This window comes from Protopterus annectens, chromosome 7.part0, assembly GCF_019279795.1.
Source record: "Protopterus annectens isolate FY-2018-M chromosome 7.part0, PAN1.0, whole genome shotgun sequence".
Taxonomy (NCBI): domain Eukaryota; kingdom Metazoa; phylum Chordata; order Ceratodontiformes; family Protopteridae; genus Protopterus; species Protopterus annectens.
The window spans coordinates 856,775,371-856,791,036 of record NC_056739.1 but is presented as its reverse complement, the minus strand read 5'-3'; positions in this window follow the sequence as shown (position 1 = coordinate 856,791,036).

Here is a 15,666-nt window from a genome sequence, read left to right as displayed (position 1 = left end):
AAATAAAGTTTTGGACACCATTTCTCCACCTCATCCCATAGCCATCCAAGTCCTCCACTGACCTACTGGTTCCACCATTTGTCCTCCTGACTCTCACCATCCAAAGACATCGGGAGAGGAAGGCAAGAGTCAGGTAGTGTGGCAGAGAAAGTCAGAAAAAAATGTGAATGCTCCTGATAGCCCTCTACCAAAAAGCACTGTACACTGTCTGAGACTCTGGGCCATTTGCAAGTTAACCTCCATAAGCAAACATCCTGAGTAAGTGTGTGCATCGTTTGGCAGGCTCACTCCCTACCAGTCTCCATGACCCTAGTGCAAGAGGTGCAATTCAAGGTCTTCCCCCAGTAGATCTCTTCTAATAAGACTATGTTAACACCTCTGTCCTGAAATGGTCAAGCTGTAGTCAGCTGCTCAGTTCCATCTCTTCCTGGGCAGCTCCACCAGTATCCAGGCCAATAACTGAATCTGAATTGGCTGTGGTGTAGTCAGGGCCAAACCTTTATGCCTCTGATGTTTTTAACTGACTAATGAAATGTGAGACTTCCCTACCCCACTTATACAAACATAGGAAAAATCAAGGCAGCAGAATCTTGTGACCATGTCCTCTTTGCCAGTACCCATCCTTACACAGTACCCCCTTTTCAAGGAGGGATACGCCAGTCAAGCCTGCGATGAATTTGTGAATACCCATCCAATATTCCAGTTCCTGTTTGAAGGAAGATAACAAATCATACTGTGCAACAGAATCATAGGGTGAGGGTGGCAAGAGCCCCTCCTCTAATTTTAACAGATGCCTAAGTGCCCAGAAACTGCTGCCGGAGTAGTCATTACATGGAAAATTTTGCACTGGCACTTCTGAGGTAACTGCAAGCTCAGACAGCTAGATTAAGATGATTTATGTAAAAAATTGTCTTTTTCCATCTGCCTAAGCTCACTCTAAACAAGTTTTTCTTAATATTATCAATCAACTTCGTTCCTCAAGAATTTTGGACAAATTCAAAAATAGCTGGGGAATGAAAGCTAAAAATGGACAATTTTTAAACATTACTTATTCATTTACAGCTTTAATAGAATTTTCTGAACAGAAGTGTGAAACTTAAATTTCTGGCAACAGTGATTGACTGTAATCCTCTGCATACCTTTTAGCTTTTGCTTAAGAATTCTGGACAAATCCAGAAATAATTGGGGGTGGGGAAATAATGGAACAAAATCGGGGACCAATTTTAAATATTGCTCTTATAAACTTAGAAAACTGCTAGTTTAACAGTTTTTGCATTAGCATGCATTACCTGAAGGTTGTGAAATCTCAGACTCAAATGTCTCTCTATTTAGTGAGTAGCATCTTCAGTGGTTTGCCAGAAAACCACATACAGTATTTTACGAAGAGCAGACCAAAATTATGAGGCAATAAAGTGGACATTCTGCAAAAGTATGGAGAGTTGAGAAGTATGATCCTGAGTGACTTACCAGAAAAATCAAACATTTTATGAGGGACAGGGCAACATATAAGCAAAACCAGGGATGTTCTGCAAAATTCTGTACAATTTATTTGTTTGTTTTACTGATTTCTATTTGTTTGCCAGGTAAGTGGTCTAGTCTATTGACTCTCCGAACATAACACAGGATCAACAGGTTCATAGGTATATACTAGGTTCATAACCACCAGGCCTTTATAAACCTAAATGTGCAACCCAAATGTGACCTACAAATTTGATTTACACAGGGAGTGATGAGACATAGGCGCCCAACTAGTTGTGAATTTATGATTATGCCATCCATTGGTCCAAGCTGCTCTTAAATAGGGATTTGGAGGAACTCTGTTTCAAATGGATGGGGAACCTATTCCAGAGAAAGGGAATTCTCTGAAAAACGTATCTGCCTCTTTAGCATGTCTTATTATGTTGCAAGCAAAAATTAGATTTTTTAATCTAGTAGTCCTGATGCTGTTTGTTTTGTGGATGTGCAAAAGGTTCATCAAAACAGGGTCCAGGGATGCCTTGTATGCCAGGCAAAGATCACCTCTTTCAGGTACATATCAAAGGGGGCATTATACTCTATGATGGGTCTGATGAGGACCAAGTACAGTGGTATGATGACCTCTCTGGACCTAGATGCCATGCCCTTGCTTGTATGTTTAGCAACATAGAATAATTTTCTGGGTCACTATTACGAGAGCAAAAGTCCGTTTAAGCAAATCCATAAACATCGACACGTATTGCGCGAACCGGCATTACTGCGAACGTCCAAAACTGCAAATTTGGAAATGTCGAATTACCATGGTCGGCCTGTCTGTAGTATAGCTCCATAAGGTAAGTGTGGGATAGTTACAGACCTTAGGGTTAGGGAGGGGTTAAGGATAGTGCATAGATAGTTGTGTATGTGGGATTTAGTGTAGGGTTAGAAGTAGGGCTTTGTTAAATGTATGTGGATTATTTATTTTGTTTGTGTATATTTTCGTAGGGGAAGTGTGCGGTAGTTACAGACCTTAGGGTTAGGGAGGGGTTAAGGATAGTGCATAGATAGTTGTGTATGTGGGATTTAGTGTAGGGTTAGAAGTAGGGTTTTGGTGCTTTACTTTAGGTTTAGAAGTAGGGTTTGGTTAGTGTATGTATGTGGTTCATTTATTTTGTTTAGGTAGTATGTAGCGGGTGGTGGGGTTGGCCGAATGATATTGCTCAGACACAGCTCCACGTGGTCCTGTTGAGTCTTCCTGGCTACAGAGAACTGAAAAAAAGCGACTGCTTTCCTGATTAAGTATCCTGCTGTTTTTATATTTGTTTTATCTTCTACTGCTTTAACTGTTTTCATAGTTATTTACTGCATTTTTTATTATCTGCACTTAAAAGTACATTTTAGTCGAAATTAGTCTAATTCAAGTCAAAAAGTGTTTGTTTGCTGTTTAATTTAATTGTTTGGCTGCCCACTAAAGTGTGCTAGCCTGTACTACTGACTTATTGCCTTTTCTGCATTTCTGTGTGTTTCTATTTAAAAACAAAAAAACAAAAAAATATTCCTTGTTTTCCTGCCTCTCCTAAACTATTTAGACCAGTTTACAGGCCTTGCTGAATCCTGGACTGTGTTGTAGTTCCTGTGTTGTCCATTGCCTTACTTGGCTAGAAGGAAGTTTCTTAGCTCACCAGTGGGAGTGGGGAGCCTTGAATAGCCTACCTGTCCTCGAGGGAAGTGACCTCAGCACAAGAAGCTGTAGTAATTGGTCATTTTGGACCATTTCTAGCTCTTTTGAAGTTCCCCGGTTAAAATCTGCCTCTGGCATTTTTTTGAAGCCATATTGCTCAGACACAGCTCCATGTGGTCCTGTTGAGTCTTCCTGGCTACAGAGAACTGAAAAAAAGCGACTGCTTTCCTGATTAAGTATCCTGCTATTTTTCTATATTTGTTTTACCTTCTACTGCTTACCTAGAGCAAGCTTTAACTGTTTTCATAGTTATTTACTGCATTTTTTATTATCTGCACTTAAAAGTACATTTTAGTCGAAATTAGTCTAATTCAAGTCGAAAAGTGTTTGTTTGCTGTTTAATTTAATTGTTTGGCTGCCCACTAAAGTGTGCTAGCCTGTACTACTGACTTATTGCCTTTTCTGCATTTCTGTGTGTTTCTATTTAAAAACAAAAAAACCCCAAAAAAATATTCCTTGTTTTCCTGCCTCTCCTAAACTAGTTAGACCAGTTTACAGGCCTTGCTGTATCTTGGGCTGTGTTGTAGTTCCTGTGTTGTCCATTGCCTTACTTGGATAGAAGGAAGTTTCTTAGCTCACCAGTGGGAGTGGGGAGCCTTGAATAGCCTACCTGTCCTTGGGGGAAGCGACCTCAGCACAAGAAGCTGTAGTAATTGGTCATTTTGGACCATTTCTAGCTCTTTTGAAGTTCCCTGGTTAAAATCTGCCTCTGGCATTTTTTTGAAGCCATATTGTTCATACACAGCTCCACGTGGTCCTGTTGAGTCTTCCTGGCTACAGAGAACTGAAAAAAAGTGACTGCTTTCCTGATTAAGTATCCTGCTGTTTTTTATGTTTGTTTTACCTTCTACTGCTTACCTAGAGCAAGCTTTAACTGTTTTCATAGTTATTTACTGCATTTTTTATTATCTGCACTTAAAAGTACATTTTAGTCGAAAGTAGTCTAATTCAAGTCGAAAAGTGTTTGTTTGCTGTTTAATTTAATTGTTTGGCTGCCCACTAAAGTGTGCTAGCCTGTACTACTGACTTATTGCCTTTTCTGCATTTAGAGCGGAGTTGCCACTAGAGCACCATCGGGCAGTGCCGGTTAAACAAGGTTAAACTATGTCTGGCTCCGTAAAGTCTGCTCTTCATTTTTTCCCTTAGAACTGCTCTACTTGTAATCTAAACAGTCTATTCTCTATCTGTAAAGCTCAGCACTTGTTCCTAAAGCATTTTTTAGTCAGGTAAAGCACTTCTATATTATACAAAGTACTTCACTAGCTTAAAACCCCCTTGAGTACCCACTTCCCTATAGGTCCTTTCTGACTCAGTTACACAGCAAACTTTTTCATTTCTTCTAGCATGTCAAAGGGTCAGTTGCTAGCGTCCTCTCCTGCTCAGCTGGTGAATCTGGGAATATTGAGGCAATGTTACAATTGCCTCGTACACAGACAACCCTCTCCTCCTCCACAAAACACAAATACATGCGAGAGATGCAACTATATAGCCAAACTGGAGGCTGAGCTCTCTCAACTCAGGACTGGCAAAACCAGACAGGAGGAGAAGGTAACCACACACACCATAAACCCAGTCTCACATAGAACTATGACAACTACAAATCAAACACATAAACACACAAAGACATACTCGGAGGCACTGATCAAAAATCTACCAAAACAGCAGAGGCCTCCAAAGCAAACACCCAAACAACTGCCACCTCATGACATAACACAAGCAACACATAGATCACAAAGTCAGTGTGCAAATCAGTCACAGCCCTTAAGGCCAAACACAATGCCAGACACACTTGTCATAGGTGACTCCATAGTCAGACACACTGACGTCCCACTCACCAGACTGAACAAGGAGAGGGTCACAGTAAGCTGCCTGTCGGGCGCTAGAATCCGCCACATAACACAAGCACTCAGGTCACTCCACAGCAAGTACAAGTATGACTCAGTCATTGTCCATGCCGGTGTGAATGACCTGAGGCACTCCCTGGACTACATGAAGAGAGACATAAAGGAGCTCTCAGATTATGTAGCCCAGGCTGGTATGACCCTGACCCTGAGCAGTATCCTACCTTCACCAAGAATGATGCCACAATACAGAGACAAAATGATCAGTTTTAATAATTGGCTTAATTTCTGGTGTCATTCTAAGGGGATCCAATGTCTGTCTGCCTGGAATGACATGCTTGACAAGCCACGCTGCTGCGCAAGGGACAGCTTGCACCTGTCACCCCTGGGTTTCCGGATATTGGCAAAGGCTCTTGCCAACCCCATAGTGCCTTTTTTAGACAAGGCTCAAATTCTAAACCCACCGCCCTAGAAAACAATAATGGAAAAAACTAAGGGTAATGCTGCTCAATGCCAGAAGTCTAAATCTCAAGATGCACGCCCTCGAAGCCCTCCTCAGTATGGAGAACATCGATGTCTGTGCTGTGACTGAAACCTGGTTCAAGGCTCCTGAGAGCACCCGGCACTATCAGGTTTTACCTCATATCATGCTCCGCCCCAAAATCCGGACCGTACCACAAAAGGAGGGGGTGTATCCATATTCATCAAGGATACCCACACCTCCAGGCTGGTGGCAACTCACGAAGCATCAGAGACCATTCAGGTGCAATTAACAATAGGCAAAACTGCTCTACAGTTTGTAGCATGTTACAGGCCACCCTCTCAAACTCAGGAACCCCACACAGCCTTCCTGAAGACACTGGAGAGTATAAATGTCTCTCCAAACACCATCATATTGGGTGACTTCAACTACCCAAACATAGACTGGGAACATTACTCAAGCCCCAATACCCTAGCCCAAAGGTTCCTGGAGTTCATAAACTCAAATGCTATGGAACAACTTGTCACCATTCCCACAAGAGGTGAAAATATACTAGACCTGATCATCACAAACATGGGGACAAAATGCTCCACACCAGAAGTATATCCCTCATTGGTGAGATCAGACCATAAACTAATCTCACTGGAGATCCACATCCCGCCCCCACCCCCAACAAAAAAGACCACAGTGAAGAACTTCTCAAAAGCCAACTTCACACTTCTTAAGACTGGTGTGGTATCCTTCAAGGCCCCTGAGCCATTGGAAAAGTACAGTTTTGTACCTACCATAAATGTAGATGTTCGAAGATCCACATTGCTGCAGTCCTTACACTTGGGTAGTCCGCTGTCCTCGGTTGGCCCGAATATCAAAGTATAAGGCTGACGTCGGTCAAGGCGCATTTGACTGACATCAGGACGTAAGGGTACAAATGCGCATGACCGACGTCATATCCTCAGTCTTTTCTTGCCCAGATGTCAGAAGACCCTAAAAACAAAGGTCAAAACCAAAAGACAGCAAACAACCAACCAACCACCCTTGCACTAACTATGTGTACAAAATATATACAATATACACAATATGTACAACCCAACCCACACAACCACCTCTAACTGCAGAGGGGAAGGAGGGAGGGTAAAATGGACTGCAGCAATGTGGATCTTCGAACATCTACATTTATGGTAGGTACAAAACTGTACTATGTTCTTCATCTCACATTGCTGCAGTCCTTACACTTGGGTAGAATCCCAAAGCAGAGGTAAGGGAGGATGGCTAACTACAAGGAAGCAGGAGCTGCCAACATGCCCTGCAAAACAGCAGTGGCAAAACCAGCCCTGGATTTAGAGTAAAGTGGCAGGTGATAATGCCTAGAGAAAGTATGCACTGAACTCCAAGTAGCTGCCTCCAAAATATCCTTGGTTGCCACTCCCCTCAAAAAAGCTGTTGAAGTGGCAGTAGCCCTAGTGGAATGAGGCCTAATCCCAGCTGGAACCTCCTTGCCATGATGGGAATAACAGAAAGCAATGCAAAACCCAATCCACTTAGAAATAGTTTGTTTTGACACAGGCTTGCCCTGAGAACTCAAAGCAAAAGAAACAAACAACTGCTGAGACTGCCTGAACCCTTTAGTTCTGTCCAAATAATAACGCAACTGCCTATGTACATCTAAAGTGTGCAAAATCTTTTCCCCTTTATTTTGGGGATTTGCATAAAAAGTAGGCAAATGAATAGTTTGGTTTAAAGGCACACTAGAAACTACTTTAGGCATAAAGGAAGGATTAGTACGTAATGATACCCTATCCTTATGGAAAATCAAGAAAGGCTCAACTGCCATAAGGGCCTGCAATTCAGACACCCTTCTTGCAGAGGTAATTGCCAACAAAAAAGCAGTCTTCCATGATAAATATTTCAACTCATAAGTAGCCGCAGGCTCAAAAGGTTGTAGAGTGAGTTTCTCCAACACAAAATTGAGATCCCAAGCAGGAGTAGGAGCTCTTCGTGGGGGTCTTATATTCTTTGCCCCTCTAAGAAATTTCTTGAACAAAGGATGAGAAAACAATGGTGGGACACAATCATAGTGAGCCGAAATTGCTGCAGCATGAACCTTAATAGAAGAGAAAGACAAACCTTTGTCCAGTAACTCAGTAAGATATTGAAGAGCCACACTCAAATTAGGCTCAGAAACATCAAAATCTTTTGCTGCACTCCAAAATAAAAATCTCTTCCATTTATCTGCGTACACTTTCCTTGTACTAGGCCTTCTAGCTTCCAAAATCACATTCAAAACTTGTTGTGGAAGGTGAGACCCTCTATGGTTCAAAACAGAATATGCCAGGCTGTTAGGTGAAGAGAGTGAAGTTTGACATTCAGCAAATGGCCGTCCTCCTGTGACAACAGGTGTGGAATCGAAGGCAAAGGCCATGGAGGCTTCCGTACCAGACTTCTCAGTAATGGGTACCAGTGCTGTCGAGGCCAATCTGGAGCTATTAAAATCATCCTTGGCTTGTCCTGTCTGACCTTTAAAAGTACCTTTGGGAGGAGAGGCAGAGGAGGACAGGCATACACATGAAGATTGCTCCAATTGAAAGAAAGAGCATCCACTTTCCAAGCTGTGGGATGAAACCTTTTTGTGCAAAACTTTGGCAGCTGATGGTTTAGTGGAGAAGCGAACAGATCTATGTCTGGAGTTCCCCATGACACTGTCAATTTCTGAAATACATGAGGATCCAATTTCCACTCGTGGGGATCCATAATTGCCTGCTCAACACATCTGCTAAGGAGTTCTGTGCTCCTGGCAGAAACCTTGCCTGAAGATTGAGCTGTAAACTGAGAGCAGTCTCCCACAAAATCATTGCTTGCCTGCATAGAGGATAAGAATGTTCCCCTTGCTTGTTGATGTACCACATGACAGTTGTGTTGTCTGTTAGAATCAACACCTGCCCTGGAAGAAGTAAATTCTTGAAAGCTATTAATGCAAACTGGACTGCTAACATCTCCTTCAGGTTGATATGTAGATGTTGTAGTCTGGCAGGCCACTTGTCTTGTATCCACTTTCCGTTTAGATGAGCTCCCAAGCTTTGTCTGAGGCATCTGTCGTTAAAATCTGACTCGCCTCTGGCCGGGTCACAGAGAGTCCCTTGTTTAGGTGACATTCCTGAGCCCACCACAAAATTCCTTTTGAATGCAAGGTATTATTTGAATGACAGTGTCCAGATCCTGGCAGTGCTGCGTCCATACATTTTTGAGATACCATTGTAGCTTCCTCATATGCAGTTTGGCATTGGGAAGCACCAGAATACAAGATGCCATGAACCCTAAGGCTTGAAGGACTGTCCTTGCAGTCAGCCCGGACTGATGAGATAGTTGATGGAAGAAAAGGGATAGACTCTTTTGTTTGTCCGGGGTTAAAAAGGCCATCTGGGATGCTGTATTCAGTCTCACACCCAGAAAGCACATGTCTTGAGAGGGTACTAGACTGGACTTTATTTCGTTCACAGAATACCCCAGGCATCTTAGCACTGCTATCACATAATCCAAATGATGAAGAAGCTCTTCCCTTCCTTGAGCCAGAATCAGGCAGTCGTCCAAATAAGGATAGATCTGTATTCCTTTTAGCCTGAAGAAAGCTATCACTGGAGCCAGAACTTTCGTGAACACTCTGGGCGCAGTAGATAAGCCAAAGGGCAATGCAGAGAACTGATAGTGAGAAGTCCCAGCTCGAAACGCAGATACTTCCTGCAACTTAGTCTGATAGGAACATGAAGGTAAGCCTCCTTGAGATCCAAAGTTACCATCCAATGATCTTTGCCCAGCAGAGGTAAAAGCTGCTGCAACGTCAACATTTTGAACTTGGGAATGTCCAGATAAGTGTTGAGGATAGATAAATCCAAAATTGGTCTCCACGTGTTCCCCTTCTTTGGTACTAGGAACAGGCGAGAATAAAATCCTAGGCCCACTTCTGGCATAGGGACCGGCTGTATGGCCCCTATTTGGAGTAACAGAGAAACTTGCTTGTGAGCCTCTATTCTTTGTTGAGGAGGAATGTCTGGCATGCCTTTGAAAGGAGGCAAGGTATGGAAATAAAACCTGTAACCGTGGTGTATGATATCCAATACCCATCTGTCTTGGGTAATTAAACTCCAATTTTCTTTGAAAAGTGCCAACCTTCCTCCCAAAGGTGCTGCCAGACGAGAAGGCTCTGGCAGCTGAAAAGGTAGGTCATTTGGTCTGTTTACGAAAGGACTGACCCCTGCCCTCACCCGAAGACTGTGCAGGAGAACTCCCTGTCCTAGGCCTGAAAGAGCCCTGAGCTCTGCCCCTACCACGTCTAGATCTACCCCTAAGACTGGGAATCATAAGAAGGATACGTCCACCCCTTAGTAGGCCAAATTCTACTAAACTTTGGAGGCTGGACCTGCAAAAAATCTTTAACAGTCTGCATAGACTTAGCCTTGTCTTCCATTTTCTTTAAAACTGCCTCAACAGGAGGACCAAACAACACATCAGATTGTAAAGGAGCATCTAAAATCCTTGTTTTAACATGTTCAGACAAATTTTGATCCCTTAGCCAGGCGTGCCTGCGAAGAACTGACCCAGTGGCAGCCACCCTAGACGAGGCCTGTACAGCATCAAAACCACATTGCAAAGAATGCTTACCCACCTGTTCAGAAACATGCACTAAATCTTGCAACTCTTTACAATCAATACCTACTGCCAGAGCATCAACCTTAGACTTTAATTGTGAAAGAAGATAGTTCTGGTATTTCAACATGTGAAACTGGCAATTCAAAGCCCTCATAGCAAGAGAGGAAGAAGTATAAACTTTCTTTCCCCATCTATCCAAGGCCCTAGCCTCTTTGTCTGCAGGAACCGGATTCTTAACAACAGAAGCCTTAACACCTTTAGGCCCCTGACTCACAGTTTCTGGGTCAGCCCTAGGACTCTTAAAAAGATACTTATGAGCTTCAGGCACCCTGTAATACCTATCCGGCTTAACAGGAGCAGGAGGCAAAGAATCAGGATTAAGAGAAGCCTCTGTAAAAACATCTTCTACTACATCCAAAACAGGAGGTATAGCCAAAGGCCTATGCTGGGGTAAAAACAAAAATTCCCTAAGCCTTTTCCTGGAATCAGAGAAGTCCTGACCTTCCCACTTAAAATGCTCCCTCATGGAATGAAGAGTTTCTGAAAAGAAAAATCCTCAGGAGGAGAAGCAGAAGGAGTAGAATCATCCACATCAGAATCAGAATAAGGAGAGTACTCCTGCAAGTCTTCAGCCGAAGACTCTGAAACATCCGAAGCCTGCTCAAAACCCCCAGCTCAGGCTCCAACCTAGGTCTCTTATCAGGAGGGGGCATAGAACCCCTAATTAAAGTAATCAAATCTTCTGCCATTTTAAGCATATGCTTCTTGGGCACAGTACCTGAAGAGCTAGGGGTAACACCAACTGAAGCCAAACCTGGCCTGCCCCTGGGAGAAGCCTTTGAAACAGAAGGAGAGGGCCTAGCCACCCTAGGAAGGGAGGGGAGTATAGTAACCTGAGAAGCCCCCTCAGCCTGACTTGCCTCCTGAGAGGCCACATCTTGCAATAACAAGGTCTCACCCCGGGAACACAAAGAAACCTCCGGCGGAGCCACCGGCTCCACCGACACCTCTAAAGAACCGGCGTCCGGTACAGACGGTTCTTCTAGCCTAGGCTTAACTGCCTTGTCCTTGCGCTTCTTCGAAGAAGCGGGCGTCGGAGCATCCGACGGCATTTTATAATTACACCGCTTCCCAAAGACTAACCTTGCACAATCCAACCGTCTCTTTATAGTGCGTTTATTAAATCTAGCACAAGAGCGACAGCCAACAACGTCGTGCTCAGGCCCTAAGCAAGGAATACACAAAGTATGATAATCTCTATGCGGTATCTGTTTCCCACAAGAAATGCAATTATTGACTTTTTCTGACATCCGGTAAATCACTGAGGCAAGAAAAACTAAAATATTCCCAACGGGTACTTAGCCAACTTTGAACTCGGTCTGAAACTTCGAAATCGAAAAATCTCAGAACGCCAACCGGCACTTGCAATGCTGCTTCTGCATCGGACCATGCGGCAAAAAAGACTGAGGATATGACGTCGGTCATGCGCATTTGTACCCTGACGTCCTGATGTCAGTCAAATGCGCCTTGACCGACGTCAGCCTTATACTTTGATATTCGGGCCGACCGAGGACAGCGGACTACCCAAGTGTAAGGACTGCAGCAATGTGAGATGAAGAACATCCACAACCCACGCTGCTGAATCATTTACAAATGCTTTCTACGAGCACCTCCAGGATAGCATGGATCAAGCAATCCCAAATAAAATCAAGACCCTTTCCACCAAAGGCAAGCGCCCGATCTGGTGGACCCCAGCCATAAACAAACTTTACAACAAGAGGAGAAAGCTACTACAAGATAGAGCAAAATCCCTAAAAGGGAAGACATCTCTGATCAATACTAGTAAAAAACTACCATCACTCATAAAATCATCCAAGGCCAACTTTGAGAGAAAAATCGCCAAGGACTCAAAAGACAATCATAAGGCCTTCTTTAGCTATGTTAGAAATCTGGGTGGAAACTCCCAGATATGCTCAGAATTAGTCCAAAATGATACAAAAATCACTGAACCCACAGACATTGCAAACATACTGGCAGACAAGTTCAGTGAAAATTTCTCCCCCCCCCCCCAAAAGGAGAAATATCTATCCCAGCAGAGTGTAGCCTCCCAATCATCTCAAATGCCCAGGTGAGAGCTGTTCTCTCTAAATCTAAAACACAGCATCAATGGGACCGGATGGTGTCCCCGGCTGTGTGCTACGTTAACTCAATGAGGAACTAAACCCACACATAAGGCTGCTGTTTAATCTTAGCCTTACCACAGGATACGCACTCAAAGAGTGGCGACGGCAACTGTGGTCCCACTCCACAAAGGCGGTGCTTCTACGGACCCTGGTAATTACCGCCCCATAAGCTTAACAAGCCTGGTCTGCAAAGCTATGGAGAGGATCATAATGGAACTCATAAATAAAGACATAAGGGACCTACAGACATTGGATCCTACCCAATTCGGCTTTATCAAGGGCAGATCATGCCTCTTGAACTTGGTCGACTTTTTTGAAACAGTCACCAAGGCCATTGATGAGGGTAAGGCAGTTCACACAGCCTACCTTGACCTTGCAAAAGCTTTCAACACAATACCCCACTCAGGTATCACAGAAAAGCTCACCAGCTTAAATGTAAACCCATATGTCACAAGATGGGTTGCAAACAGGCTCAAGGACAGAACCCACAAGGTTAGAGTTGCTGGTGCCATGTCAGACTCCAAGCCGGTCACAAGCGGTGTCCCACAGGGCTCAGTCCTGGGCCCCCCTCTTGTTCAGCATCTACTTTTCAGAAGTGCAGGCAAACATAGGAGGATTGTGGCTGACAAAGTTTGCAGATGACTGCAAACTGGGCGCCATAGTTGAAAATCCATCAGACACAGATATCCTTCAGAGAGGTCTCATAGAAACGGATAACTGGTGCCAGAGCCATGGCCTTAAGCTAAACGCCAAAAATGTATAGTCATACCCTTTGGTAAAAACAAGGTAACCCCAAGTTACCACATAGGTGGCAATCCATTAAGCACAGAAGAGGTTATCAGGGACCTGGGGACCCAAGTTGACAGTAACCTTTCTTTTGACACTCACATTGCCAAAGTGGTTAGGAGGACCTTCTACATTGCCCACCTGATTATGAAGGATTCACATCCAGATCAAGGGAGGTCATTGTTCCCCTGTAGTCTTCACTTATCAGACCAATGATTGAGTACAATGCCCCATTCGGAATGTATCTTACCCGACACCTGCAGCAATTGGAAAGACCCCAAAAGTTCCTCACCAAAATGATAAAGGGGCTCAAAAATATGCCATATGCTGCCCGACTGAAGAAACTCCAGCTCTATTCAGTCGCATACCGTCTGCTCAGAGGTGACCTGTGCCTGACATACAAGGCCATGTCCAACCCGGAATTAATGGACATGCTCCACCTCAAAAAATCCAAATCCACCAGAGCCACAAGAGCAAGAGACTTAAACCTCAACACGGATATAAATAGGACTGGAGGGACAGATATCACCCAGAGACTCCCTATGCTGTGGAACAGAATCCCGGTCCATGCAAGACAGAGCACCTCGCTGGCTCTGTTCAAGAGGAATCTTGACCAGTGGATGGGAGATCGTAGGTTTACCCTGGGGATCATCTCTGTATCACTGCTGGACAGAGGCACGGCAAACTAATGGGTATAGTATTCTTCAACCTAAGGGGTGGTGAAAGCCACACAACTCTGGCTAGGCTTATAAATGCCCTAGGGTAGATAGCCTATTATGAACCTATGAACCTATATGACAGTTCGAGATTTAAAATGTTGTGGTTTAGTGTGTTCGGTATTCTTGCGGTTCGCGCAATACGTGTAGGTGTTTTGCTCTTCGCTCAAAAGGACTTTCGCTCTGGTAATATAGACCCTAATTTTCTTACTACCTTGGATACATGTTGGTCGAAGGCTATGTTACTATCTACTTAAGTTTCCAGATCCTGGATTAGTGAAACAGCTTTTAGAGGTGTTTTATTGATGATGTAATTGCATGGGGTGACGGACTTCCTAAATGGTACTATAATGCATTTCTTGGTACTGCAATTTAAGCCATGGCTTTGGCACCAAGCATTTGTCTGTTACAGCTTCCTGAAGGGTGCTGTCATTTTGGGGGGATTCAACGACTACTTCCAATTTACTTGGTTAGCCACAGGCCTTTGAAACTGGCTTTGGCATCTGGGAAGTAGATGCCAAAGAGGAGTGGGACTAGCACAGAACCCTGGAGGATTCCACTGGTGACTGTCCTCTTTGTGGAGATGGCCTCACTGATTCTAACCTCCTGAGTCCAATCAGTAATCCTCCTACCTATCTAGCATGTTATAAATGTGTTTATACCAGTTCCATAAGTTTGTCGACAATACCCAAGTGGTGTATTGTATCAAATGTTTTAGCTAGATCTAGGTAGGCAGTATGCATAGTTTTCCCCTCACTCATTACCTTAGTGACCTTGTCAAAGGAGTCCACAAGATTCAGTAAGCATGACCTTCCTTTGGCAAAGCTAAACTTGGATGACTCCAGTGTCTCTAGATAACATGCACACCACCAAGTGACTAGCCAGTTCTTTCATGCACGCACACACGCGCATACACACACACACAAAACACAGAGACACACAGACACAGATACACACACACTCTCTTAGGTGTGCTCTACAACTAAAGTTTAATTTCCATAAGTTTGAGCAGACCTGCATGTTTACTGCCTTTCACCCACTGAATACCATGACAGGCTTTGGCTCTCTTGTCTAATAACTTGTTTTAGGCAAAATTTTCCACAGAGTTACATTTCAGTGGAGCTAGACTAACTTCCAATGTAGTAATCAATTCCCTGTATTTCATTATTCATTCATTCTTACCTTTATGGAGGGGCAACATCATTGCTGTGTGCCACTCATCAGAGACAAAGCCACTAGCTAAAATTAAGTTAAACAGCTTAGACTGTGTGTTTGCAAGGGCAACCAGGTATATGATCTGCAGTAGTAAATAAATATACAATCAAAAGGATTGATGTGCACCAGAAATCTAACAAAACCAAGCATTTTGCATGTGTTTTTTCTTATCCAAATGTTACAGTATTATAACATGTTATATGGAGAGTAACAAACCTTGTTGATATGCTGTTTGATGTACTTAAATAGGACAGTCCTTGGTCTTTGGTGAAATGAAACCCTAGGAAAATAACTCCATGCCTCCCCCACCTCACCCCCACACACCCCCAGTGTGCCCCCTATCCTGGCCTTGCCACATCATTCAGATTATTTTTTTCTAGTTTTCTCATACTTTGTTCTACTCTTTAGGTTCATATGTTCATAGGTTCATACTAGGCTATCTGCCCTAGGGCATTTATAAGCCTAGCCAGAATGCGTTTGGCTTTCGCCACCCATTTTAAATTTATTTTGCTATGCCCTTTTTCGAGGTTAGTATACTGTGCCTCCATCTAACAGTGACACAGAAGTGATACCCGGGGTAAACCTACGATCTCCCATCCACTCATCA